Source organism: Peromyscus maniculatus, chromosome 17 (genome assembly GCF_049852395.1).
Source record: "Peromyscus maniculatus bairdii isolate BWxNUB_F1_BW_parent chromosome 17, HU_Pman_BW_mat_3.1, whole genome shotgun sequence".
NCBI classification, from domain to species: Eukaryota; Metazoa; Chordata; class Mammalia; order Rodentia; family Cricetidae; genus Peromyscus; species Peromyscus maniculatus.
In genome coordinates this window covers 6,262,162-6,287,015 of record NC_134868.1, presented here as the reverse complement: position 1 = coordinate 6,287,015, position 24,854 = coordinate 6,262,162, and the positions used below count along the sequence as shown (strand labels likewise).

Sequence of the window (24,854 nt, the reverse complement as noted above, 5' to 3'; positions counted from 1 at the left end):
CTGTCATGGGAGTTTAATCTGTGTAGCCAATGACATTTGGGGTGACTAGCCCTATGAGAATGGTTTTCTCTGGATACATGACTGGGTAAAACTGAGGAAGGGGTCGTGTGCTCTCTCTCGAGTGGTTGGAGCATGGCTTGCGGTTGGTCCTCATTGCCCTTGGCCAGAATGGCAGGACAACAGCAGCTGGATTAGCCGTGCTGTCTACTTTGTCTGTATTCCTGAGTCTGTTTTTCTACTGCACTCTTTAATTATTGACCAGACTTTTGTGGGTTCTCACTTCACCTGGCACCCGATCTTCTGTACGCTGTAAATATGTGTTAATATCATTGGTTGATGAATAAAGCTGCTTTGGCCTACAGCAAGACAGGATAGAGCCAGGTGGGAAATCCAAGCACAGATACAGGAGAAGGGCGGAGTCTGACAGATGCCATCCAGCCACCCAAGTATCAAGATGCCAGCAGACCAGTAATGCCATGGACACACGGCAATACATAGATTAATAGAAATTAGCTAATTTAAGTTGTAAGAGCTAATTAATAATAAGCCTTAGCAATAGATCAAGCATTTATAAATAATATCAAGCTTCTGAATGATTATTTACGGGACAGGGCAGGACAGAAAAGCCTCTGTTTACAAAGAGCCTCACTATATAACTCAAGCTGGCCCTAAACTCAGAGTCCTCCTGCCTCAGCCTCTGTTGTCCCCTTCCCCGACTCAACTCCACAACCCCCTACCCTACGTGCCACCACAGTCCTGGAATTATAGTATATGCTACCATTTCTTCTTGAAAATTTGTTTTTTAACAAAGCCAATATATGAAAAATAATACTATATCTTATACTTGATTGGAAAAGTGCAGTCACAAACTTAACGGAATTGTAGAATGGTACCTTGCAACAAAAGTTGCAAGTATATTCCTAAAAGAATTCCTAATACTGATTAGACAATTGGTATGTGAAGACTTTGGGAACTTGTTTCCAGAACATGTAAGCTTATAATTTTGCTTTCTCAGAAGGCAGTGCCAATTGAATTTATAACCATGTAAAGCTGCTTTTAAATGTTATTATCCAGGAAGACAGAGGAGATGCTCCATGAGCAATATACTCACTGCTTACACATAAGGACCTGAGCTCAGATCCCCAGCACCCACATAAAAGCCATGCCTGGGGGTTCATGACTGGCCTGGATGGGGTGACAGAGTCAGGCAGATTCCCAGGGTTTGGTGGCCAGCCAGTCTAGCAAAAATGGCAAGCTTCAGGTGTAGTGAGAGGCCTTGTCTCAAGAAATGTGGAGTTGAAGAAATGGCTTGGCAATGAAGGCAGTTAACCCCAAGCCTGACGGCTTGAGTTCCATCCCTAGAATCTACAGAGTGGAAGGAGAGGATGGACTCCCACAAGCCGCCCTTGCCCTCCACATGCACACCCATACAGACAGACACGAACAAGTGAAGAGAACGTGAACATAAGGTGGAAAGTGATGGCAAAAACCTGAAATTAACCCCTGTCCTACACACACACACACACACACACACACACACACACACACACACACAGAGGCAAGCACGCCTGTATACACAACACATACACACAAACATTATTAGCCAGGTAAAGTCATCTATGATTTAGCTGTATCATTATAAATTTATTGATTCCTATAATTTACTCCGGGTCCCAGAACATTGATTTTTTTTCTACTTCCCATCTTAATTCTCTGTCTCTACAAAGCAAACACAATAGAAGCTTCTGGAAATATGATATATGGAACTATTAAGTAGTAAAATAGCTCATGTTTCTCCTAACTCAGAATTTGGCTATAGTTAGCAAAAATGAAAATCTAGAAACCATATATTAAGCAGATTTTTCCTCTGTAAACAAAGCTCACTTGTAATAAACTACATTGTGATATTCAAATTGGCTTGATCATAATAGAGATGTTTAAAAATACATGTCCGGAATTCACATTTGCAGCTTGCAGATGGAACAATAAAGACACTCTGGATCAATAATTAATATGTTACTAAAATTCATGCAGAAGAAGGTAGCAAGCTGTGCAGAGCTGCCCTTTTTATCTGCCGAGTCTTAGATCATCCTTGTTCAATGGGTGATGTGGGAAATTAGGTAGAGTTTGTAAGTGAGAGATCTGGGATGGAAGACGAAGACATGCTCCATCCTCTGTCAAGATCATTGGTTTGGACCACAGTAGCCCTCAAACTAAACAACTGATTTACTAATCATCCCATTGGCTTCTTATAGAACCAGATGGAACAGGCACATTCTGAGCAGGAATATACAGGGCTGATTGTGAAGGCAAATGTCCCACACTGCATGCATGAGGTAGTCCCAGGTGTCCAGTCCAGCCTTGGGAAGGCCCCAAACAGCTCTGCCAGCCATGCATGAATTCTCTCCCTGACTGCAGGTGACTGGGACTTCCCTATCTCACAGTCTCTGTCAGCTAGCAGGGGCATTTGCAACAAAAAGTCAATGCTCACTACATGAACAAGGCCAAATTCCTTAAAATATGTAGCCTCATCTCATTTCTTAAAAGACAATGCCTTAGTGCTAAGACAAACCACACATTCCACAGAAGGCCCAGAGGGTGGTGGCTACCCAGTCCTGCAGCATAGTCATCCTGGTGGTGGTCCAGGCATGACAATCAAACACAGATGACCGAGGGTAAGACCAGCACCCAGTAATGGCCTTCCACTACTTCTCCCTCACCATGTGGCTATGAAGCGGTGACTTGGCTTCGGGAAGCCTCAGCTGTGGAAGGGTGGAAATAAGAATACTTGCCTGGAACACAGTGACTAGCCAAGGTACTAGTGTAGTGACTTTGAGGATATCTCCTGAGTAGCAATGACATCTGGGAACCAGTAGGCAATGCAAATGTCTAGGCCCACGGAGTCGTGCTTAATCATAAACGGAGTGCAAGAAGTTGGGGACTAGAGCCATCTGCATTTTAACAGGCCCGCTGGGTGAGTCACACAAAAGTTTGAGGGCCATTGAGCAGCTGAAAGCATTGTTACAGACAGCTTACCTTGTTTCCTCTCTGTAATGCAGATAACACAGTGTTGTCCTTATGGATGCTGTACCCATGATACAGCAGTGAGGACAGCCATCACAATTATGGGGATGGTTCAAGCAGAAATTTTTCTATCTAGACCATGTGGAAGGAGGACAAGGGCCAGAAGATGCCCTAACTCCTCATTTAGAGTTTATATGACTAACTGAGAAAAAGTGTCACTTTTGCAGCCATTCAGGACATTGAAACATTAGGATGAGTTTCTTTTCAGAGAGAGATTTTATTTTACATTTATCATAGTAGAATTTTCTGTTGCTCATCTACAAAAGTTCAGTCACTTAAAATGGATAGAGGGGTCATCTCTGACAAGAAGATGTTAATAAGAATATCTGGATTCCAAAGAGAACCCACCAGAACCCTGAAATCTGAGAATAAGCAGTCACCTAACACTCAGTGGCCTCTGAATAGCTAGCACCCAATCCTGTGCTTTGGAAACCATGATGGATGCCACATCCAAGGTCTCAACACCAGGAGGCTCTGTAATGCCACCGACTCCCATCAGTACGCTTGCCAAGAGTATGTTCAGTCCTGCCCTACTCCATGCTTACACACTAGTCGTGCGCCTGTTCACTCTGTGATCCACCCCTGCCCTTGATCTAAAAACTGCCTTTTCCAGAATCAATTGTCAACTAACTCTAGCCATATTCAGTGGAAGACTAGAAGATGAGAGATCAGAAGAAGCCAGGGTACCCCCTTCCTCTCTCTGCTGTAGATGATCTCACCAGAGGTGCTGCTAAGGTTTGAATGTGAAGTCCAGGCATGGGAAACTTCCTCCCCTGCTGCATCTCCTGAGAGGCAGGACATCTCTAGGAGGTGATTCACTCAGTGCCCTCATGAATGAATCAATGCCATTACCACAGGAGTCCAATTCAGTTCCTTCCCTCTCTTTCCCATCATGGGATGCTAGCTCCCTGACCTTGGGTTTTCTGGACACCAGAGCCATCAAATAAATGATGTCCATTATATAAGTTACCCAAGCACAAAAGAGACTAAGACATGTGGCTTTGTGCTTTCTGTGGCTCTGTTTTTATCAGGCATCTTCTATCTGTGGTTTCAAGTGCTTCTGGGAGCTGCCATACAGCTCCTGTTCTCTAGCTATTCTGCATCTCTCCTTTGTTCCACCAGCCTTTGTGGTGTGGCGAGTTTCAGTTGTTAATCTCTGAATGACCTCATCATCTCCTATTTGGCTTTTCGCACCCTCTAAAGATCTTCCTATCTAAGTCCTTGTCTTAACGTGCTTGTTTGATTCTGCAGGCCATGACTCATGAGCCTCCTTTCACGTCTCCAATCTTGACCATGCCCTACTTGATGCCTACCCAGCTGACTTGGCTCTCCACTGAAGACTTTTCTTTCATGTCTTCTCCTCCAGGGAGCCCCTGTTCACATCTACATCCTCAGTTCACACACTGGACCGTGCCACTGTGCTCCAGTACCAGCTCAAGCCCCAACCACCCACACTACAGATCTCCTGGGACTAGCTGGTCCCTGAGGTAGCTGCCGTTTTCTTCACCCTAAACTTGGTATATGCCATTAAGTGAGTGTCTAAGCTAACCAGCCAAAAATGAAGTTTAAAGTCCCTAAGGAACTGGCTCCAAACTCACCTGATATTTTCACAACTCTCGGTTTCCTTTTGGCTACAGAGACACAATAGATGTACAACCGGGAGTCAGAACACAATGTTCCAGAAAACGACTATGTTCTGGGCAACTGCCCACATGAGCGCAGTGGGGACAGTGTAACGACAGTTTTTCCTTCCTCGGTGCTTCTCATTTTGTAGGCAGACTGACCCCACGCCATGACTTGCATTTCAAAAGAAATCACTGAATTATCCTTAACAACCCAGCTTAGAACACCTGACTCTTGCCGGGCGGTGGTGGCGCACGCCTTTAATCCCAGCACTCGGGAGGCAGAGCCAGGTGGATCTCTGTGAGTTCGAGGCCAGCCTGGGCTACCAAGTGAGTTCCAGGAAAAGGCGCAAAGCTACACAGAGAAACCCTGTCTCGAAAAACCAAAAAAAAAAAAAAAAAAAAAAAAAAAAAAAAGAACACCTGACTCTTAATGAATGTTCTAAAAGTTAAAGAAAAATAAAGAAACAGCATATAGCGAAGACTCTGGTGCTGCTGTCTTGGGATTGGAAGCAGCATGCGAGGGCAAAGATGCTCCTAAGCACACAGCAATAGACTTGTACATGTTTCAGTCTGCACTGAGGCTTATAGAAATTCTCAACTAGTGCCCGTGAGGTCTTATAGACTTATGAACATGGGTTTCTGTGAACGTTAAGTAAATTGAAACAACTGATTAAACTGTCTTAATGCAGGCTTTTGAGATCTTCCATTCTTGCTCAACTATTCTCAGTCTTTCCTCACAGGAACTCACGCAGCTATCTTAAGAAAAAGGACATTAATAAAAATAAAAAATAAAAGAAAGCAAAAAAATGGCTAGCTGGGTCCCTTTCCAAACTATCCACTGTACAAATACACAAGAGTGCCAAGAGTTTGTGCCAGGATGGCTGAGCAGCAGAGATGGCACACAAAGTTACCAGGTCTACAAAATAATTACAAAGGGCCCCCGAGATGACACAGAGGTGCCCCAGGGTTAACACAGGCTACGTACCTAAAGCCTGCTGCTCCTCTGGCCACTTAGGTTTGCTTGCTGAGAAATTCTGTTATTTCAACTTTATCCATGGTGATGTAGAACCCTCCCCCACAAAAAAAGCCCATCTATACAAACAGTGTGAACTACAGCACGTTTTAAAGAGATGGTTAATTTCCTAACACTGATCATTCAAGCTTCTACACAGCTAGAGATACTTTGAATCACTGTGCTTTACATTTGACTCCTGTTGGTTCTTCCATTCGTAGGTCTGGAATGGGAAGTCGGCAGTACCCTAGTCTCTGTCATACGTACTGTCTTTATTTTCTTTTAACCGATAACATCCAAGAGGAAAACAGCTCAAAAGTCATCCTGGTTCCTTCTCTGCTTTGACACGGACTCCTCTCTCCTAGCCTCAGTTTCTCCTTATAAAGTGAGGAGGTTAGATTGAATAAAGTCACTGGGACTTGCTGGCCAGTCATTTTAGCCTGCCTGGAGAGTTCCAGACCAGTGAGAGACCCTGTCTCAAAAGACAAGATGGAAGGCTCCCAAGGAAGGACCATCAGCATCACCTCTGGCCTCCATATGTCCCTGTACACAAGTACACTAGCACACACAAGAGCATAAACACAGTAAACAAACAAACAAACAAAAAACAAATAACATATTAATTCCACAATAACCTAAGAAATGCAGATTTAACTCAGGGTATGATTGAAGCATGAAAAAGTAAAACAATTAGCTTTTAGACTCCTAGTATTTTAAAGGCTGTGTTGCACTTTGGGTTAGAGATTGTGAATTACAGTGTCAGGACAGAAATGTAGGAGGTGTGGGATTGCCTCCAAAAATTACTGAGATTTCACACAATATAATGCACCATATTTCATATTTGAAAAATTTGTGGAGTCAAAAGCTTTTTCTTTTGCTAGAGAAAATTCAGTAATATTTCTAAATGATTTTCCTGCCAACATTTGAGGCACCAAAAAAAAAGCATTATATTGCATAAGACTTCATCGTGTCATGAAACCATTAGCAATAATGAAAAATGATGGCGTTGTTATGCTTCATTTATAGTTTCTTCTTAATAAAATGAAAAAATGAACAGGAAAACACTCTGAACATAAAATTTTAAAGATCTTAAAGATACAAGACCAGTAGGAAAAACATGTGTGTAGACCCAGGCTTTGTTTTTAAAGTACTCAAAGCACTGGCAAAGGGAAACATTGAGTCTTCTTTTCGCTAAGACACCACAAATTTAGTCAGCTTGTGGCCCAAGTCACTGTCATAGGGAATCTGGAGACTTCACAATATGAAATAAGTTTGTCCCCAACCCAAATTACAGTTCATATTATGTATAACCTAGTAAAGTAAGTCATTGAATAGCCTCTTTTTAAAGCCAGTACCCTTACCTAATCCAACTGACTACTCTTTCTATGAAATTCAGTTTAGGAACAGAAGAGTTAAGTTTAAGAGAGGAAAATTGCATCATTTGTTCGGTGCTTACTATGAGCAGAGCTTGTGGACCAAGTAACACAATCTAGGCTAATATATAGGTACTCACAGACAAAAAGGAGCAAACCATTTCCTAAAATGTTGTTGATGAAATGCCAGAAACGGCCACCTCAATTGAGAGGGGAATATTTTATAGTATAAGACAAATGAAGACTGTTCTTTGGGGGTAGACAACACCTCACTTAACTGGGGTTCAAAATTAGTGTTCCTTATTGTCAGACTTAAAATGTTCATCTTACAAACCACTCTTAGCTGGCCACACCCCCAAACAGGTGATAGACGGGTCTGGCATGTAGTTTATTGGCCACTGCTTTAGACCATTATGAGATTCTTTCAGTAGTCATTCATCCACCAACATAATCATGTTCCTTCAGTCATTCCTTCTAGGAATATTGGTGTGTGCTATGTGACACATTGTTCATGGAAACATGAGGAAATGGAGGAGACAAGCAGGGTGACCACACCAACAGTATGAGAATGAATTGAAATCAGGCTGCACTTCCAGGACTCACTGTTCACTATGGAAGAGTAACATTGGACATGTAGCCAGAAAAGAGTATATGCAGCATCATGAGTCCAGCCATTCCACCCACATGTGTTGAAAGCAGACTCTTGAAGACAATATTTAATGCCCATGTTCATTGTAGTGCTACTCACAATGCCAAAGGGTGGAAACAAACCAGGTGTCTATCAATGAAGGATACGATGTATATAGTAGACACACAACAAAATAGTATTCAGCCTTACAAAGGAAAGATATTTTGACACATGCTACAGTGTGGATTAACCCTGGAAACACTGAGCTAAGTGAAGTAGGCCATTCGATAAAAGACAAATGCTGGGAGACCCCACTGACATAAGGCACTATGGACAGTCAGAGAGAGACCAAAAGTAGAATGGTGGTTGCCAGGAGCTGGAGGTGGGAAAGAGAGAATTATTGCTGAATGGGGACAGAGTTTCAGTCTTCCAAGATGGAGCCTTCTAGAGACTGGGTGGTAATGATCACTGACAGCATGAATATATAGTATGCCAGAGAACTCTCTACTAACCTGGTAAATGTTGAAGGCATTTTATCACAATTTTTAAAAGCTTTGATAGATATAATTTATTTTAAAATAGTAAATGAAGCATAAGAAGATTAAGTCATTTTTCCTCTTATATAAATCACTGATAGAACATCTTCCCACTTCTGAGTTGTGATATTAGACCTCAGACTCACAGGGAGGCTTGCATTCCACTCTGCCTGAACTCAAGGACAGCAAGTCATGGTGCTCTGTTGCCATGATGTTCTTTTGTCAATATAAACTTAATGTGGCATTCTTTCCCGTCCATAAATCACCCTCCTCCTCTACATCTCAAGGTGATTCATCAGGTACAAGTGCCTGCTTCTGAGCCTGATGACCTCATTTGAACTCCAAGGCCCACATGCTGGAAAGAGAGAACCAACTCCCAAAAGCTGGCATGCACATATCCCTCTTCCACATGTGTGGCTACATGTGTACAAACATACAAGATAAATTTAAAATTTGAGTTAAACAAAACATAAACATTTCTTGAAACCTGAAGGTAGGATTCACTGTGGCCAAAACCAGTAGTTGCTGTTAGGATGCTATCTATTCTCCCTTTCAGTGACAGAATGTCTATATTTTTGAAAGAAGAAAAGTTCCTAGAGAAAAATTAACTTTCCCAAGATCCACTGAAAATGGGGCCAGGCATGATGGCACATGCCTTTATTCCCAGAACTCTGGGAGGCAGAGGTAGATAGATCTTTGAGTTTGATGCCAGCTTAGTCTACAGAGTGAGTTCCAGAGCAGCAAGGGCTACACAGGGAAACCCTGTATCAAAAACCAAACCAAAAAGAGGAGGAGGAGAAGGAGGAGGAGGAGGAGGAGGAGGAGCAGGAGGAGGAGGAAGAGGAGGAGGAGAGAAAAGAAAATGGGACTGACTAATGAGATACCAGTAGAAGTCTTTCAGTTAGCTTTCCAAACAAGGAATTTTACTAAAAGTTTATTCAGTTTGCAGGAACCCATGTGATGATCTATCTGCCTCCTTTTTTTCACCTTTGAAACAAGGGGCTGGAACCAGCTCAGTTATCTTGAGCCCATGCACAAAGGAGCCCAAGAGAATTTCATTTACCCTGGTATCTTTAAGACAATAAACAAAGCAGTGCCTCCAATCTGCCCCTCTCCACCTACCTTAGTGAAAAACAATTCCTCAGGAGTGTAAGAATCCGTAGTAGTAGAGGGTCTAATATTCTAAGCCAAATACAAATCTCCATGGAAGAATACTGAAGATAGAGAAAAGAGACTGCATCTTATAAAGTGAGACAGTCTGTTATAAATGAATGACAGTGGATGAAGAAGAAGAAGAAGAAGAAGAAGAAGAAGAAGAAGAAGAAGAAGAAGAAGAAGAAGAAGAAGAAGAAGAAGAGCAAAAACAAGAGGAAGAACAAGAAGGAGGAGGAGATATTGATACCCCCAGATGTTATGCATGGAGGGAGGCTGGAAAATTTAAGAAATTTGTCCAAGGCACTATAATCTCTAACTGATGAAGCTGGCTTTTCAATCTGGAGGGTATGGAACCAGAGTCCTTACTTTTAGGCACTTACAAGTCAATAATATCAAACATGAAAGACTAATATGCACTACACAAGCTACTACCACTACTACTACTGTTACTACTACTACCACTACACACACACACACACACACACACACACACACACACACACGCACACGCACACGCACACACATGCGCGCTAATCTAATCTTGATGCCACTTTGTTGGCACTGCCCAATGCTGAATGACGGTTCATTTTCTACCATTTCCTAAATGGTCAGAGACTACTTCGAACTAAGTCCCAACATGAGGATGAAGGCACAGGTTTGAGAGTACAGTGGTCGCAAATAAACCGAGACATGGAAGTTGTGGGTTTTTTAACCAAATAAAAATGATTGACTCTACACCAATTATAAGGGACACTCACAAATAAATCAGAGCATGCAAGAATAACTGGGGAGTTATCCATAGCTTTCATTCTTTGTCTATGAACCATCAACCCTTCTCCATTTAACAATTCAGCTCATTCAAATTAAGGAGAATGCTGTTTCATGCTCTAAAGGGATTCTGCCAGAGGGCTAGGAACTGTCACCCCTGCAGTATAGGACAAAAGCTTGGCTCTGTGCATGTCTCTGTTGTCAAAGCATAAATCCCTCTACATCCTCCAAGGGAGTGTTACTTCCTAAGAGGAAAGTGGCAGTGTTGACAAATGAATCCCCGGGGAGCACTTCAGCCACTGCAGTGCAGGCAGACGTGGAGCTGCGAGATGAGGGTGCTCAAATCAGAAGCTGGAAGACACTGAATCGGCTTTAAAGTAGTGTCTTTCCCCAGCTCGGAGTCCACAAAGAACCCAGAAGCACCTCAGTTTACCCTCGGAGGAATCATTTTTCCTGGGAAGTGTAAACAGCAGTCGCCAATGTCAGCAGTGGGCAGCAGGCCGTTCCGGGCTTGAGATCTTCCCCAGAGTGGGAAGCCCCAGCAAAAGCATTGGTTCCCCTTCCTCTCAACACAAGGACAGTCCATAGGCTAAAAATATTCCCCAAAAGGAAAACTTGCAACCCTAAAGATGTATGAGAAACAGGAAGGAAGAGGCAGGAGAAATCTTACCAGCATCAAGGGGACTGTTCAATATGAGGTCACTGATGTTTTCATCTGTGACCCAAAATAACCCATCAGGAAACCAGAAGGCAGTTCAAGAGAAAATATCAAAAGGTTAAATTGGATTTAAGAACAAGAATGTCAATGAAAATACTGGTGCTGAATCCAGGAAATTCTTGGTTCTATGTCCAAAAACACTGTATATTTAAGAACAGCAAATTACAATATTTAATCCAAATGAATAAGTCTGTGAACTCAGGGACCCAATTAAATAAAATAAAATAGGCTTCCTATCTACCCATTACTTCCTTTAATGTTGCCCAGTGTAAAATAAGGACACAAATGTTCAGTAGGTCAGAAGTAGGAGGAAGCATATTTCTAATGCATGTCTCAGAGGTGGGAGTCATTTTGACTTTAGGCAATGATCAAAGGCAGATAGAATAGGAAGATGGCTCTGTAGGTTAGGAGCGGGTTGAACAAGCATGAGTTTAAATCCCTAGCACGCTCCTAAAACCCAGGTGCAGCAGCACACTGTTTCCCTGGTAGTACTGGGAGGGGTGAAAACAGGAGGACCCCTTGAGGTCGCTGTCGCCTGGCCTCATCACACTAAGGAGCTCCAGGTTCAGTGACAACCCAGTTTCAAAATATAACATGGAGAGCAATAAGTGGAGATACTTGCTTTCAAATTTTGGCCTCCACATAAGTCCACTTACCCAAATGAACACATGGGCAACCCAGACACATCCTCCACACATGTCCACATACCCACATGAACACATACGCAAAACACACATACTCACAGAATAGGGCTCATTCTGGTGTTTGTTGAGGGGGTCTCTGCAATTACTATAAAACCATTGGACTTCTAAAAGAAGTCCCTGTTAATCATTGTACTGATACTATTAGTACAAATGAGACTGCCACAAATAATGTGTAAAGGCACCCTCTCCAGTGCCACCTAAAAAACAAAACCTGTAATGGAGAACTAGACAAACTCAACTAACATGATTTTATAGGTCTCAAAATGATCTTAAAACCATGTGAGGGATGTAAGTGATAAAAATTTTCACAGATCCCATGATAGTTAAGCTTGACTCAATCTGGAACCAACTAACAGGCAAGCAGCTGGGCCTTCCCATGATAAAAAAAATTATGTGGAGTGGGAAGACCCACCTTAAACATGAGTGACATCTTCGAGTGGCATCTCAGGAAAGAGGAGACGGAAGAAGGAACGTGTTTCTTGCCTGCTTGCCTTCACACTTGATGGCAATTTCTTCTACTCTGTTGCTGCTATATTCCTTTCCTGATCCCAAATCCCTGCTCCTTCAGGCTTCCAGTGTAGACTGAATACCAGCACCTCTCAAGGAATTTTCCAGACCTTTGGTGCTGGATTGAGACTGCTAAGGCACCCAGTCTTATATTTTTGGTTGTGAGCCTAGCCTTTAACGGCTGAGCTATCCCTCCAGCCCGGCACCCAGTCTTGTGGAGTAAGCAACTATTGGATTCTTGGCCTTTCCAGTGTGAAACAGCTATTGTTGGATTTCCACTGTGTGACAGCTATTGATGGATTTCCAGTTGTTGGATTTCCAGTGTGAGACAGCTATTGATGGATTTCCAGTTGTTGGATTTCCAGTGTGAGACAGCTATTGTTGGATTTCCAGTGTGAGACAGCTATTGTTGGATTTCCAGTTGTTGGATTTCCAGTGTGAGACAGTTATTGTTGGATTACCCAGACTGGATCATGTAAGCCAATCTAATTCACAATGTCTACTAGTCCTATCAGTTCTAGTCCTCTAAGAACTGTAACACAGATTGCGGTAGCAGGAATGTGGTGACTGTCACGATGAACTAAGGCTCAGGAACTATATGGTTAAAGGGATAGGGAAGTGCTTGATTCATTGAGCTAGAGAAGCTTTGAAATGCAGGAAGAAGGGTTTCACGGGAGAGTCTAATGGGAACTTGAAGACAGTCATGCTGAGAGAAAGAAGGACAGGGGAAGCCTGACTCATGCGAAGAGGAACAAGGACTCGATCGCGACCTTGGATAGGAGCCATTTGTGTGATATTTGAGCCAAGAACCTGGCTTCATTCTGTCCATATCCTGAGATACGATGTGAAGGTAAATTTAAAGACCATGGACTGATTTGTTTGGCAGAAGAAATTTTAAGACGGAATGCTATTCAAGCTAGTGCCGAAGAAAAAATTATAATTCACAGATCAACACTGTTGTAAAGGGGCTTTCCACAGTGCACTCTGACAACTGGCCTGTGTTTCCTCAGGACCAACACACAGGAGCTGATACAGCTGGGGTGAAGGCCAGCTACATCCCAGTCTGGCAGCACAGCTTGGCAATATCTTAAGAGTCACCCAGGTAGTACTGGTTTTGAACGCATGGAGGATCTAAGATCAAGGGGGTCAGGAAGAGCAGCTGGAGCCAGGCTCTGAGTGGCAGAGCTGAAGTCTCCACAAAGAGACCCTGAGAGGTTATTGTATGGAGCTGTGAAGGTGAGGCCTAAGCTGCAGAAGAGACCCCAGAATACTGGAGAGTCCAGAACCATGGGACATCCATCCAAGAGAACCTCAGCTGTGGAATAGAGCCAACCTAGCCTTAAGAGAGAAACGGTGAAGCTGGGCGGTGGTGGCGCACACCTTTAATCCCAGCACTCGGGAGGCAGAGCCAGGTGAATCTCTGTGAGTTCGAGGCTAGCCTGGTCTACAGAGCGAGATCCAGGACAGGCACCAAAACTACACAGAGAAACCCTGTCTGAAAAAAAACAAAAAACAAGAGAGAGAGAGGAGGAGGAAAGGAGGGAGGGAGAGACGGAGGGAGGGAGGGAGGGAGGGAGGGAGGGAAGGAGGGAAAGAAAGAAAGAAAGAAAGAAGGAAGGAAGGAAGGAAGGAAGGAAGGAAGGAAGGAAGGAAGGAAGGAAGGAAGGAAGGAAGGAAGGAAGGAAAGAAGGAAGGAAGAAAGAAAGAAAGAAAGAAAGAAAGAAAGAAAGAAAGAAAGGAAGGAAGGAAGGAAGGAAGGAAGGAAGGAAGGAAGGAAGGAAGGAAGGAAGGAAGGAAGGAAGGAAGGAAAGAAAGAAGCTGCCAGAGTATGGTTTTGCTCTGGTATGATTGTTTTATCCAAAATTTTCCCTCTTAAAATAAGAATGTTTACTCTTAAAGTAAGACTGTTGTGACATGCCAGACGTATACAGGTTTTTATTTTATAGGAGCTCATAGTGAAAAGACTTTTCTTAAATGAACTATGGAATAAACCTAACCATGTCTCCCCTAAGCTGCTTTCGTCAGAGTATTTTAACCACAGCCAACAAAAAAGAAAACTAACACAGCTTCGTACTGAGATGAGATAAGATAAGCAGAGAAAGGAACTGAGGAGGAAGAAAGCAGGTCACTTTGGCCCTGAAGTCAAGCTAACTAGTCACAGTCCTCTCTTAGGGCATTTGGTTTGGTTTGGTTTAGTATTGGAGACGGAACCTAGGAGTTCACCCATGCTAGGCAAGTGTTTTACCACAGAGCTATTATTACCCCAGCCCTCATTTTTAGATTTTAATAGTTTAATTATGAAATGGTTTGCTCCATGCAAGGTACATGCATATGAGTTATGGTGCTGCTATAGTTTGTCATCCTTAAAAAATGTCATTTTGGCTTTCCCTCAGCAGCCGCCATGGTGCTCAGTCCTTCTGAGGAAGCAAAGGCTGCGTTTGAGTGAGGCCCTTACTTCGCCCCGGGCAACGAGCACGTGCCCACAGTCACCAACATGGCCTTCATCTCTGAGCTGGCTGGCATCTATTCTGCCCTCATCCTGCATGAGGACAAGGTCATGGAGGGTAAGATCAGTGCCCTCATCAAAGCAGCTGGTGTCAGTGTTGGACCTTTCTGGCCTGGCTTGTTTGCAAAGGCCCTGACTCATGTCAGCATTGGAAGCATCATCTGCAATGTATGGATTGGTAGGCCCACTCCAGCAGCTGGAGCCGCACCAGTAGGTGGTCCTGCCCTCTCCACCGCTGCTTCTACCAGCTGACTTCCCCAGCTGAGGAGAAGAAAGTGGAAGCAAAGAAGGAAGAATTTGAGGAATCTGATGATGATATGGGCTTTGGTCTATTTGACTAAATCTTTTGTTAACATGTCCAATAAAAAGCTGAAACTGTTTTTTAAAAATGCACACAAAAAAAGCCTTCATTTTGAAATTCGGTCCTCAATGCTATAGTGTTGAGAGGTGCCTGGGCCACATGGCTTCACTGTCGTGGAAAGATTCATGTTTTCCTCACGAGAGTGAGTTAGTTCTCTTGGGAAGGGTTCTGCCACTGAAAGAGCAGATTGAGAGATGGCAAGGTAGCTCAGCTGTTGGAGGTGCTTGCCCCCCCAGGAACCCATGAGGTGGAGGCGACAACTGACTCCCGAAAGTGGTGCTCTGACCTCCACCGGAGAATCGTGGCACTTGCCATGTACACTGCAATATTATAACCCAACTTGTGACCCTCATCAGAAGCCAGGCAAATGCCAGCACCATGCCCTTTAACCTCTAGAATCGTGAAACAAACTAAAATTCTTTCCCAGGGAGAATGAGCACAGCAATAACACTGAATGGGGGGGGGGGGGGGCGGCAAGACCCTCCACTCTCATGATGTCCAGACAAAGGTATAATATCTGATCCCATCACCGACCACATACACAGACTCCGACATGTTATTTAGCTGCTCTGAGCTTGTTTCCTCATCTATGCCTGGTCATCTCCGTCCCTCACGAAAGAGCAAATGGAAATACGAGAATATATTAAAGCTAACCACGTATGCTGTTTGCATGCCTGTAATTCCAGCACTTAGGAGGCTGAAGCAGGGGGATTACAAATTCAAGAAAAACCTGTCTGGGTCGGGGGAAGGTGACTCTTGTTGGATATTGTTTCAATATTGCCTGTCAAGTTCTTTGCAAGTGTGTGTGTGTGTGTGTGTGTGTGTGTGTGTGTGTGTGTGTGTGTGTGTGTTATGGTATGCACATGCATGTGTGTGCCATAGCAAGGGAAGTTCACGTGCCCTTGCAGCTGGGAAACATGCGCTGAACTTGTGAAGCAGGAAGAAGACTGGGGGGAGGGGAGGCTGGGTGCTCAAAGCTCAGCTTCCTAATGGGGCTCAGCACTCTCACTAAGAGATGATTGGACCTCCAAGGTTCAGCTTGCCTTAGAACATTCTGAAGCGGTGATCTGGAGGGCTTGGGCATGGAGACTCTTCAGGCTCTCTATGTATTTGGGATGTTTAGGTCAGGTGTCAATCCATAGAGACTAGGGGATACCCTGGGGAAGTGCAGAGTGAAGGCCTTTCATTTTCCAAGGACCCCTTGAGAATATTCACTCAAGTCAGCAACCCGGCCGAACATGCTCATAGCTTGGTTAGGTCCACAATTGACTCAGACACCAGTCCCTTCCAGTCTCACATCACAGCCTGCATGGAGACAAGCTGTGCCTTCCCATAGCCTCTATTCTTCCTCCTTAAGGAGCACTTCTGGGAAAACATCCTAATTAACCAGCTTGATCTGTATCCCTGGACGTGATCTGTGACTTCTGATATGAAATATTCAAAACCTCAAGAAAAACTATAAATTGATATAATTGTCCCTGTCATTCTATAAAATGCATAATTAAAAATTAACACAGCTTGACTATATAGGGAGAGTAGGAAGGGTTTATAATCCATGTATCAGGAAATAATTACCCACTGAGAGCCCATTCAGCAAGGCTGCTGCAGCCTGACATCTGGTCTATTTTATGGCACATATCATCAGGCAGTAAGATCATCTCTAAGAAGGATGGCTCCCATAAAAGACATAGGTCAGCTTAACGATAATATGCTTGGGGACAGGAGGCACACCAAGCTTACCACCGAGGCTTCTTCAGAAGAGGGAGGCAGGAGGAGCAAGGGGTCCAGTGAGCTGAGATATTTTATTCCTTTCAGTTTTGAAACAATCTGGAGAAGGAAGGGCACAACACTAGTACTTATTAAGTCCAGGGAGGGGGAAATGAGTATCTGTTGTCTTTCTCTGTGCTTTTCTGTAGGAAAAAAAAAATCCAAGAAGAGAGAACATGTTTGGAGGGTGGGAAATGCTTCATTTAACATTTCTTGCAAAATGTGTTAAATTGGGTAGGAGGCCTATAATTACTTCTTCACAGTGCCGTTTGCCAGTTTGAGAAGCAGTTCTCCTGAACTCATCCTTGGAGTTTGTTCTGTTTTATTAAGACTGCGGGACCAACCAGGGTGCTGTCAAATGCTTTCTGGTTTATCTATTGCATAGCTTCCTCCCTTATTCCATTGTTACACTATCAGGTGGAATCTGGTTCCCAGAAATACTTCCAGAAAAATAGAGGACTAAGACACTGTTTATCTTCAAGGAAAACTGTCTATGTGGCTCTGCTTCCTTCAGATCTCTGCCAGTATCCAAGAAGGTTGGAGTCAGGTTTTTTTGTTTGTTTGGGTTTTGTTTTTTTTTTTTTTTTGGTTTTTCGAGACAGGGTTTCTCTGTGCAGTTTTGCGCCTTTCCTGTAACTCACTTGGTAGACCAGGCTGGCCTCGAACTCACAGAGATTCGCCTGCCTCTGCCTCCCGAGTGCTGGGACTAAAGGCGTGTGCCACCACCGCCCAGCTAGAGTCAGGTTTTATATAGTCCTTTTCCTTCTTAATATGTGTTTTTGGCATAAACAGGTAACAGTATTTGGTTCTTATATGTCTACAAAAGACAACTGACAGTCATACTTAGTCTAGCCCAAGACAAGGAACATTGTCATCCAGTTACAGAGCTGACTTGTGCTCCAGGGAATGAAAAAGAGATGGAATCTGTAAGTTCAAGAACTCATATTTTTACCCAACAATGTTTATCAATCAGTTTCATAGCACTCGTGGATATTTCTCTCCTTCAAGAAGGTGGGGCAGGGAAGAAGTAGAAAAAGAGGCCGAGGAAGGCATTTTAAGCAGCTCAGTAATAAATTGCATGAGAGGTAGCTGCTGTGATGGGATCCCGCAGATTGAATCCTGTGTGCTGACTGACAAGAAATAATGTACACTATGGCTTCTATTTAAAGAAATGAATACTGCCAAATAAAGCTTAACCTTATCTGGAAGCTTTTTCAGCATAAATCCCAAATCAGCAATACTAGCACACTTAAAAATTCACATTTTTTTCAGAAGCTTAATTGCCAAATGTGTCATAAGCTATAAAAGGAACGAACATGGAGGCGAAAGCACTGCCTAGCACCCTGCAGATTAAACGGCTGACGTGCAGGGTCCTGACAGACCACACCGATTGCTTGTGGAGCAGGCTAACAAACTGGCGTGCCCACGGGGACTGCTTTCCTGTTCTTTGCTCTGTGGTCCCATATTCTCCAGTCTAGAAAGTGACAAATTAACCACGTGTGGTGTCACAGACCTGCCAGACACTGCCATGATGCTTACTTTCCCTGAATCTCATCTCTTAACCCTGATGGAGGCACCAGCCCCCTGGGTGGGGGAGGTGGGGGGGGGGGAACCATGAGCAGAAGGAAAAAGAGGAAATGAAGTATTGAAGTTAGAGTCAAAACTCACGTACTGGGGGTCACTGAGTGTGGATGGGCCTAGAGATTGGACCTGCTGTACTGTGATACGTTAATCCCTCTATATGATTTGTAATGACCCAAGCAGGCTAATCAGCTCATCCATCTTTTGTACATTTATTGCTTCTTTGTGGAGAGAACATTCAAAATTCTCTTGCAGCCCTTTGTGATTGGTGGAGGGTCATTCAGCTAAGGTAATGCTGAGGGCCTGTCTTATTTCAGTGGAGCCTAAATCTCAGCCCTCCTGTGGTGGGTGGCCTCATGAATAGTCAGTTTGTTGTTTGTTTATTCACTGTAAAGTTGGGGAGAAGCCCTCTCTTTCTGCCCACATCTCCAAATTGAAAAGTTTCTTTTCATTGTTATCCTAGGTTCTCTGCCACTAATAACCTTGGTGCTTAACTCTAAACGTCAAAATTCATCTTAAAGACTACCCATCCAGGAGTGCTGGACGCACATAAGGATCTGAGTTCAGATGTTCACACCCATGCGCAAAGCCAGGTGCATCTGGGAATGTTTGTGATCCCATAGCTAGGCAAGCAGAGATAGAAGGAACTTTCTGGCTCACTGGCCAGCCTGTCTAACAAAATTTGGGAACTTCGGGTTCAGTGAAAGATGCTATCTCAAAAAATAAGGTAAACAGCCATTGAACAAGACACTTAATGTTCATTCTGGCTTATACACAGGCATACATACATGTGCACAGGAGCCTAATATAGATACATTCTCATATATATATACGAGAGGGAGAGAGAGAAACATAACCAACCCATCCATTTAAAGCATTCCTCATTCCTCACCTTTAGGTCAGCCCTCTTTCCTGTATGCCCAGAGTATTGCCTGATTAGTCATTCTTTGCACAGGGTTTGCCCTGTCTTGAAGGTAGTCTATTTCTAAATATGTTTCACCTCGCCTAACAGAATACAGGGTTTTCCTACTATGTCAATCATGGTTTATTATTATGTAACTGTTATGCATTATTACCTTGTATCTTAAGCAAAGTAATTTATTCTGCAATAATAGCAGACTTTCCTTTTGAAGGATTAATATTTCACATTTACGGTTTCCTATATTCTCATCCCACAGAAGAGACCCAAATAGCACTGAAAAGTAAAGATTAACTGGACCCTCTTATGCACCCATCATCAGAACATAGTTACAATTATATGCAACTGAAGGTCAGGAGTCCTACATTAGACCTTTCATTCTCCTCTTGGTAGCTTTGTGTCCTCAAGCACACGGTTGAAACTTCTAAGCTTCAATGGGGATAAACTGAGGGAAAAATAGTAATTCACAGGATTACTGTGAAGATTAATTGAGATAATGTACATGCTAAGCACTGTGCAGAGGCTGGCTTTTTTTTTATAAGTATCACTTGAAAATAATTGCTTTTGGCAGAGAGAGGGAAAGGGATTAGCGTTCGCTGAGTCCCATGTACCATGCTCAGTGTTCCTACATTGTCTACCCATGTTAAAATCCATAACTTATAATGTTACCGAGAGAGATGGGAGCCCAGGGACATTCCAAGGCTGTAAATACCTGCCAGGCCTCCACACTTTGCTCTCCGGGCGCATGTACGCATGTACTTTCTATTTAAATTTAGGGGTTGGGGTTTGTTACTGCTGTTGCTGCCGCTGTTGTTTAAGGCAGAATCACACAGGTCCCAAGCTGGCCTCAAACACACTATGTAGCTGGGGGTGACTTTGAATTGGACCTATCAGCGCCCACTTTCCATGGTGTTAGGGACTAAACTGGGCCTTCTTGCCAACTAGCACTCTGCCAACTGAGCTACATCCTAAGCCTGTGTGTGTCCAACTGCTGTGGACGATCACATCAGAGCCACCAAGAGTAGCTCCCTGCTCCCAGCCTCCCCTTTGCTCCCACATTGTGTGGTTTGGGAATGAGGCTCAGACCAGGAGTAAACACACTTAACTCCCCAGGACCCAACTCCCTGAGCCAGTTCAGCAATAGCCCCAGTAGCTTACTCAGAGACTATTCTGTTGCAATTTGTTTTTTAGCCCCAGTCAGATCCAGCCTCCTTTGAGACAGGCACCAAGTATTCCTGTGACCAAGAAGCCGGTCAAGTGCCCCCATTCACACATCTGCCAGCACCACACTGCCATCCCAAGGCTTACCCTTGATGGGTGGGTGTCTGCACACCTTCCACTTGGAATGCTAGAGCTCCCTGCTGAGAGCTCTAATCTGCCATGTCTAAAGGTCCTATCTTATAGCCATCTTCCTGTTTAAAGAGTGGACGCCCAAGCCTGAAGTTAAAACCAGTGCGTGCAGTCCCCACCCTGTGCCGCATGAAATGCGCGACTACCATGGCTTAAGAACCAGACGGTGAACACGCTTTCTTTTCTTTTAGTTTGGCAATCCATGCTCTGTTTCTATTCTGTATGAAGCAATCATTATTATATGGGATGCTTAGTAATCTCCACAAGCAACTATTCTGATCCTGTTACCTCATTTACCTGATAACGTCCGGACTATTTAGCCATCTCTAAACTTACCCAATCCCTCCCATGACTTGCCATCCCACCTCAACCCCCTTCACCCTACCTCACACCAAGCACGTGGGCACGCAGCACCGGTCTTAGTTAAGTTTCTATTGCTGTAATAAATACCATGATCAAAAGCAGCTTGGAGAAGAAATGGTTTATTTCGCCTCATAGAGTATATATAGTTCATCATGGAGGGAATTCAGGGTGGGAACTCAAGACAGGGACGTAGAGGCAAGACTGGAGCAGAGGCCATGGAGGAACACTGCTTATCGACTTGCTCGGTTTGCTTTCTTATGCAACCCAGCAATGGCATGGCCCAGATTTGGCTGGGCCCTCCCACATCAATCATTAATCAAGAAAGGTCCCTCTTATCCCTGGTGTGTGACCTGGCTTTTTGGAGCCCACTACCTATGGTGGGATGACTTGCTAAGCCTTGATGTAGGGGAGGAACTTGGTCCTGCCTCAACTGAATGTACCAGGTTTTACTGACTCCCCATGTGAGCCCTTACCCTTTTTGGAGGAGGGGATGGGGATGGACTGGGGGTGGGGAAGGCTGGGGAGGAATGGGAGGAGGGATAAGAGGGGAATCTGTGGTTAATTTGTAAAATGAATAAAAAATTTAAATTAATATATATGTATATATAAAAAGAAAGGTTCCTCTTCCCAAATAACTTTAGTTTGTGTCAAGGTGATAAAATAAACAAACAAACCACCAAACAAACAAAACAAACCAAATCAGAACCTATTTATGTCACATCATCTCTGCTCCCTCCTGTAAGTGTCCTGGGCCCCGTGAACCCCTTTAGATGACCATGAATTTGCTAAGTCTCTTGGATTCCTAGAACCTGAAACCCTTCTCCTATCAGAAGCTGTCCTTGGCTATTCTGGCTATGAGCAGGCTTCCTTTCCACCCTACAAAATCTCAAGTTTGAAAAAAGTGCAGTGTCTCCTGAGCGTCCTGTCTTTGGACAAGCAGACATTAAGCTCGATTCTTTCCTTTTACCTGATAACCACTAAAAAGCAGAGAATTTCACTTGCATCTTACTCCCAGGAAGTGTAAAGACCTGACAGTACATACTTATAATGAACCTCAGCTCCAGTCCTGACTGATATCATAGCTTTCCACATTATTTTCTTTTTGACTCACATGTCTTTCTGACTTAATATATTTTTTCTGGCTATGTTGCTTGCATTTTTATTTGGATGGAGGGAGGCAGTCAGAGAAAGCTCCATTCATTCCTAACCATTCCTGGCATAGACAGCCTTTTAGTCCCTGGATGCAAAGCCGGCAAGAAAGACCTTCACATGTTGGGGTTTGTTGTTACAGAAAGAGAGGCCTAGAAGAGGGCACAAGTTCTTCTGGCCACCGCTGTCCTGGCTAGCCAAGACTCACAGGGACCTCAGCGCTGCCTGTGTACAACAACAGTGAAGCTTGTTATTCGAACTGCATGGGCTGATGTGAGTCATTTCTGTGTGGGAGTGTGCTATACAATGCCAGAAGCCCACACGGTGTTTCCCTTCCTTCTTTCCCAAGAGAATGCATCTTTGCTCCAGGCAGCAATATACCCTTTGCAAAAGAAAATACACAAAAGAATTAGGGGGGATGATTAAGTATGTAAAGCACTTCCTGCAACATGTGTGAGGACTAGAGTTCGGATCCCCAGCACCCATGGAAATACAAAGTGGGTATGAGGGCACACGTGCAACCTAGTGCTTGGGAGGTTAAGATGAGATCCCTAGAGAAGATGACCAGCTAGTTTAAACAAACAAGCCAGCTCTGAGTTCACATGAGAGACCATGAATTCCTATAGGAAGTGGAGAGCAATCATGGAGCACACCCTGCATCGGCCCCTAGCCTCCACACACATCTACACACACACACACACACACACACACACACACACACACACACACACACATGCATATGCGAAAACATAGAAATAAATAATAAAATCATAACAACAATGAATACTTCCTCTCTGCAGGGGAGAGTAGCCTGTCAAGGAGGATGGTCACGTGCCACACTCCAGAAGGCCAGTGAATGATCTGCAGAAGCCTCCTTTGTGGGACCTTCAGACAAAGCCATTGTTCTAATGAATGTTCAACACTGCTTATCAAACACTTTGAAATCTGAAATGCTCCAAAATCCTAGAGCTTTTTAAATCATATACTGATGTGACATGAGTATAAAATTTCACAATCCAAAAAGCAGGCTTAAAACAATGTAGTTACCATTCTGGATAAAAAAAAGCAATTCCCCAGACCTCTATGACTGTAATATATCTTTTCTGTACATGTCCAGATTCCCCCTACATACATACATATGCACACCCACAAAAGTAATAAAATGGCATGTGTTCAGGACCATATAACAACATCAGACTCCTCACAATACCCTGTACAAGGTCAGGCTCTATGTACATCACTCACAGTGTTGTCCTGGCTTGGTTTGATTTTGATTTATTTAGTCCCTGCTCTAGGATGTAAAGATGTTATTGACAAGTTGGCTGGGCAGATGGCTCAGTTGGTAAAGTGCCTGACTCAGAAATATGAGAACTCCAATTCAGACATCCAGCCCACATAAAAACTAGATGTGATCATACACTTCCATAACCTGGTTGCTACAGAGGCAAAGACAGGTGGATTCTCAGCCCAGAGCTCACTGGCCAGCCAATCTAGTTGACTAGTGAGATCTCGGTTCAGTGAGAAATCCTGTCTCAAAGAATAAGATGGAGGGCTGACAAGACGGCTCAGTAGTTAAGGAGGCTTGCTGCCAAGTCTGACAACCTGAGTTTGATCCCCAGAACCCATAGGGTGGAAAGAGAGAGCCAATTTCCACAAGCTATCTGCCGACCTTTACACACACACACACAATACATGAATTTGCATAATAAACGCATTTTTAAAAAAATAAGGTTGAAAGATAGTAGCAGATACGCAACATCAACCTCTGGCCTTCACACACACAAACACACATACATAGATACACACACACACACATAGATACACATACACACACATGGATACACACACACATACACACACACATAGATACACACATACACATGCATACATACACACATAGATACACACACACATACACACGCATACATACAAACATAGATACACACAGCAAACGCAAATACAAAAGTATTGCTTAAATCATCAAAACATACTTTATTCCAAAATCTAAAACAAACTAAGTCTAAAATACTTCTGGTCATAAACATTTTGGATAAAGGTTACCTGTCCTACAATTAGAACACAGACACTGACCTGTATCTCCTCATGTCATGGTTTCCCCTTCTCACCACCTGGGAGGTGGATGGTAAAGAATGCAGAACAAACACATGAAGGATCCTGGGACCTGATGATGTTGAAAAACTGCTTCACTGGAGCCAGGCCACCACCCAGTATCCCCCACAGTTAGTGGGGAAAGAGCCCTGGATTTCCACCCAACAGTTTAGATTTAGCATTGTACAAAACCACCCTCCATCCTTAGCAATGACGGGGATCTGTGCCTGGTAATGAGAGAGATAAATAAGACACGATCCAAGTCTATAACAGTTGTCATTTATGAAGTGAGATAAGAAGCTCAAGAGTAATTTTCATAATTCAAACTGTGACGTGACAGGTATGTGAGCCATAGCTGGAGTGATCAAGGGAGACTAGAAGAGGGAGAAATGATGTGGAGTTAAAAGCATTTAAATTGGGTCACATGGCAGGAAAACACCACATTTGTCCCACCTGGAGAGACACTGTGCAGTCTAAGAGGGTAAATCTCTGTGGGTAGAACAAAACACACATCTTAGGGAGTACTGTCAAGCAATTACTATCATTCTCCACATGGGGCTGGAGAGAGCATCTGGGCCAGATGTGGGCATGGGACTGTTTCATTTGGATTCCCTCTCCCTGACGCTTCCTTTCAAAGAA

At 43.6% G+C, this 24,854-nt stretch overlaps 1 protein-coding gene and 1 pseudogene across 8 annotated transcripts in view; one reads left to right on the top strand and one right to left on the bottom strand.

Annotated features, from left to right (window-relative positions):
- Window positions 1-24,854, bottom strand: part of Csgalnact1 (chondroitin sulfate N-acetylgalactosaminyltransferase 1) — a 329,328-nt gene that overhangs the window by 263,456 nt on the left and 41,018 nt on the right. The window lies entirely within an intron of this gene.
- LOC102908691 (large ribosomal subunit protein P1 pseudogene) lies at window positions 14,515-14,957 on the top strand (annotated as a pseudogene).